The sequence below is a fragment of the Schistocerca serialis genome, chromosome 4 (genome assembly GCF_023864345.2).
Source record: "Schistocerca serialis cubense isolate TAMUIC-IGC-003099 chromosome 4, iqSchSeri2.2, whole genome shotgun sequence".
In the NCBI taxonomy this organism is placed as follows: Eukaryota; Metazoa; Arthropoda; class Insecta; order Orthoptera; family Acrididae; genus Schistocerca; species Schistocerca serialis.
In genome coordinates this window covers 414,403,111-414,408,110 of record NC_064641.1, presented here as the reverse complement: position 1 = coordinate 414,408,110, position 5,000 = coordinate 414,403,111, and the positions used below count along the sequence as shown (strand labels likewise).

Here is a 5,000-nt window from a genome sequence, read left to right as displayed (position 1 = left end):
TTGCGGATGCCCTCAGGTGTTCGGAGGTGGGGCTCCACAGAGACATTGAAGCCCCTCTGCGCGAGTCCACGGGCGACATAACGCACTACAGCGTCATGGCGCTTGACCCGGGACCCGTGCGTCCTAAAGCAAGCCTGAAGTACGTGGTTGGCGGTCTCCACGGCCTGGCACCCCGCGCGGCATCTGGTGTCCGCCTCCCGCCCGCGACTGCGCCGTGCCTTCGTAGGGAAGGCGTTGATGCGGGCGCGGAGGGCGTCGATGTATTCACGCCCAGATAGCAGGCGACTGGTGTCGGCGACCCACTGATGTTGGCCACTGACGGCGGCAGAAGATGAGAGCGCCGCACCGTCAATGGCGATGTGTAGGCGCGCCGCCCACATTTCCCCAACCTGCGTTGACGATTTGAGGAGGTGGCCCTCCCACATTAGGTGGCGCTCCAGCACCTCAATCTCACGCTGCACCTCATCCATGCCTGCACCGTCGCAGGCTGGCCCTATCTTCTTCAGCGCCAGGAGACGGGACCGGCGGAGGGTCGGACCCATCCATCGGCAAGATGGAATGCCGAGGCCCCCCTGGGCAACAGGAGCGTGGAAGTATCCCAGGGGGGTGTCCGCCGGAAGGCGGAACCATCTCCTGACGGCGGCCCGGATGGTGACGTCGGCCGACTTCAATGCACCCACCCGGGTGCGGCTGAGGGCCAGCCCGTGGTACAGGCCAGGGAGAAGTACGTTGGTGAGAGCGTGGAGGCGCTGTTGCGGCTTCAGCGGAGCTCGGGAGATGACGTCAAGCTGCTCCACCAGGTGGCGACGTGGATTGAAGACACAGCGACCCGCCGTGGAGAATTGCAGCCCCAGGTACCGGAAGGTTTCACCCACACGCAGGGCAGGCATGGTGGTATTGCCTGCTGTGAAGGTGACATTGCTGTCCACCTTCACCTTCTTCTCGCGCCCTGACGCGACTAAGGCGAGGGTGAAACACTTCCGGGCGTTGATCTGCAGCCCCAGGTGGGCGAGGGCTGCGGTAGCTGCGTCGATGAGGGACTGCAAGCCCCTCGGGGTCGCTGCAAACAGCAAGACGTCATCTGCAAAGGCCGCAGCGTTGACTCTGCGACCGAGGATCCGAGCTCCGATGTGGGAGGGCAGTTGGCCTAAAACGTAGTCCACCGCAAAGTTGAACAGGAGGGGGGAGAGGGGATCGCCCTGGCGAACGCCCCGTGCTGGCTGCACAGACACGCCCACGCCGGCGCCGTCCGCTATCACTGTCGTGCTGCCCTCGTAGCACCGCTCGACATACTCGACAAAACAATCCGGCAGGCCATGCGCCTTCAGCACGGGGCGAAGGGCAGCATGATCTACCGAATCGAATGCCTTAGATACGTCGATCGATGTCACAAAGACAGAGCGGCAGGAGCGAACTGCGTCGGTGAGAGCAGTGTCCAAGATGAAGGTATTTTCCAACATCCCATCCCGAGGGATGAATGCCCGCTGACGTTCGTCCACAGCACATGCGCGCATCAGGCGTGACGCGAGAACCTTGTGAAAGGTCCGCGCCAACACCGAGCAGACCGTAATGGGGCGAAAGTCAGCGGGGGATGTTGGTGCAGCCGTCTTCGGGAGAAGGGACGTTCGCGCGCGAAGCAGGCGTTCCGGAAGGGCGCGGGCCAGAAGGAAGAGATTCATCACTTTCACCAGGACTTCGTGCGGCAGGCGCCGCAACTCCGCTGGGGTAAGGCCGTCCGGCCCGGCTGCTGATCCCCTGGGCGGCAACGCGGCGGCGACCTCCTCATGTGTGACCGGCCCCCATAGGCACTCGGGAGCGACAGGCTCCGAGTGCGGGAGGAGGCGGTCACGAATGAAGCCCGCGGTGGAGATGGGCTTCTTGGTGAAGAGGTCCGCCCAGAAGTCCAGCAGACCAGGGATGGCAGGTGGCGGCTGGAGCAGGGTGCCATCCAAGAGGCCGCGCACGCAACGTGCACGCGACCGTCGGAAGGCATCCTGCGTTCTCGCGTACTCCCAGCGGCGCCGCTTGCGCTTCTGCGTCGGCGGCGCGGCAGGCGGCCGCTTCGATGGTTGGCGCGGCCGCTGTGTCCTGGTGATCGATCTCTCCCCTCTGGACCCGACCGACGCAAGGGCATCCGTGAGCATGCCCAGGATGACATCGGGCGGCGTGCCCCGCCCCAGACCTATGACACGATCCAGGGCAGAGAAACGCTGGGCGGAAGCGGGTAGCCCCGCCAGATGCTCCCAGATGGCGGCGTCAGTCGGCCCCTCCGGCGGCGGCCCGGTGGTGTCGGCCGCGAAGTCCTCGGCTGCGTCGACGGGCGGCGCAGCGGCCTCGCCCGCGTCAGGCAGCGGGCTCGCTGCTCCCCGGCGGGACGCCGGCTCTTCCCCCCGACCGATCTCAAGCGCCTCCATGAATTGGCGGACAAGCTGCTTGTGGGCAGCTTGCCGCCGTCGGCACTTGATTGCCTCAAGCGTTCGGTCGGGGAACATCCTGATGAGCTCTTGATTTACAAAGAAGAACCGGGCGTCCCTCTCGAGGAACAGTTCGGCCTCCGCCTTGGCGAGCGACAGGACTTCTTCCTCCGTCCACCTCGCGCGATGCCTCTCCGTGACGATCTCCGCGTTGGCGGCCGCAAGGTGTTGGCGGCGGCGATGGACCCCGAGACCGTTCTTGGTGGTGAAGCTGCGGTGGCACTCACTACAGGCGTATACAGCTGCAAAAGTTACAAGATTTTCGGCACGGCCGGTTGGCCGGCTAGGTGCTGGGGGAGTTGGGGTGGCACCTTCAGCGGAAGGGCCACCACTTTTTCTCTGAATACTGCCCCCAACTAAAAAAAGGGATAGTGCGAGGGGGGGCTGGTAACCCCCCCAAGCCCCTGGTGCGGTCTTCCACTCTGCGAAAATCAGCGGGCCCACGAGAAGGGGAGAAGACCGCAGGAGAGGAGAGGCTAAGAGGGCTAGGCCCATGTATTGCGCATCACTCTCCCTGTAACCATAACCCAAGGAAGGCACCTCGCAGCAGCAGCACGACTACATCAAGACCGCACTTCGAAAAGCCAAGTCCGGATGCAGCCACACCGCCGCCACTTGGCCACCTTAAGAGAGTCATAGTTACTCCTAAGAGAGTCATAGTTACTCCCGCCGTTTACCCGCGCTTGCTTGAATTTCTTCACGTTGACATTCAGAGCACTGGGCAGAAATCACATTGCGTCAACACCCGCTAGGGCCATCGCAATGCTTTGTTTTAATTAGACAGTCGGATTCCCCCAGTCCGTGCCAGTTCTGAGTTGATCGTTGAATGGCGGCCGAAGAGAATCCGCGCACCCGCGCGCCCCCGGAGGAGCACGCTAAGGCGGACGCGGCCTCGCAGCAAGGAAGATCCGTGGGAGGCCAAGGCACGGGACCGAGCTCGGATCCTGCACGCAGGTTGAAGCACCGGGGCGCGAACGCCGCGCAGGCGCGCGCATCCTGCACCGCCGGCCAGCACGAGGCCGACCAACGGCGAGAGCAGACCACGCCCGCGCTAAACGCCCGCACTTACCGGCACCCCTACGGCACTCACCTCGCCCAGGCCCGGCACGTTAGCGCTGACCCACTTCCCGACCAAGCCCGACACGCCCCGATCCTCAGAGCCAATCCTTATCCCGAAGTTACGGATCCAATTTGCCGACTTCCCTTACCTACATTATTCTATCGACTAGAGGCTCTTCACCTTGGAGACCTGCTGCGGATATGGGTACGAACCGGCGCGACACCTCCACGTGGCCCTCTCCCGGATTTTCAAGGTCCGAGGGGAAGATCGGGACACCGCCGCAACTGCGGTGCTCTTCGCGTTCCAAACCCTATCTCCCTGCTAGAGGATTCCAGGGAACTCAAACGCTCATGCAGAAAAGAAAACTCTTCCCTGATCTCCCGACGGCGTCTCCGGGTCCTTTTGGGTTACCCCGACGAGCATCTCTAAAAGAGGGGCCCGACTTGTATCGGTTCCGCTGCCGGGTTCCGGAATAGGAACCGGATTCCCTTTCGCCCAACGGGGGCCAGCACAAAGTGCATCATGCTATGACGGCCCCCATCAACATCGGATTTCTCCTAGGGCTTAGGATCGACTGACTCGTGTGCAACGGCTGTTCACACGAAACCCTTCTCCGCGTCAGCCCTCCAGGGCCTCGCTGGAGTATTTGCTACTACCACCAAGATCTGCACCGACGGCGGCTCCAGGCAGGCTCACGCCCAGACCCTTCTGCGCCCACCGCCGCGACCCTCCTACTCGTCAGGGCTTCGCGGCCGGCCGCAAGGACCGGCCATGACTGCCAGACTGACGGCCGAGTATAGGCACGACGCTTCAGCGCCATCCATTTTCAGGGCTAGTTGCTTCGGCAGGTGAGTTGTTACACACTCCTTAGCGGATTCCGACTTCCATGGCCACCGTCCTGCTGTCTTAAGCAACCAACGCCTTTCATGGTTTCCCATGAGCGTCGATTCGGGCGCCTTAACTCGGCGTTTGGTTCATCCCACAGCGCCAGTTCTGCTTACCAAAAGTGGCCCACTTGGCACTCCGATCCGAGTCGTTTGCTCGCGGCTTCAGCATATCAAGCAAGCCGGAGATCTCACCCATTTAAAGTTTGAGAATAGGTTGAGGTCGTTTCGGCCCCAAGGCCTCTAATCATTCGCTTTACCGGATGAGACTCGTACGAGCACCAGCTATCCTGAGGGAAACTTCGGAGGGAACCAGCTACTAGATGGTTCGATTAGTCTTTCGCCCCTATACCCAGCTCCGACGATCGATTTGCACGTCAGAATCGCTACGGACCTCCATCAGGGTTTCCCCTGACTTCGTCCTGGCCAGGCATAGTTCACCATCTTTCGGGTCCCAACGTGTACGCTCTAGGTGCGCCTCACCTCGCAATGAGGACGAGACGCCCCGGGAGTGCGGAGGCCGCCGCCCCGTGAAGGGCGGGGAAGCCCCATCCTCCCTCGGCCCGCGCAAGGCGAGACCTT

General features: G+C 62.5%; 1 pseudogene; it reads right to left on the bottom strand.

The window, feature by feature from the left end:
- The window catches only part of LOC126475619 (large subunit ribosomal RNA), a 7,978-nt pseudogene that overhangs the window by 1,976 nt on the left and 1,002 nt on the right, over nucleotides 1-5,000 (bottom strand).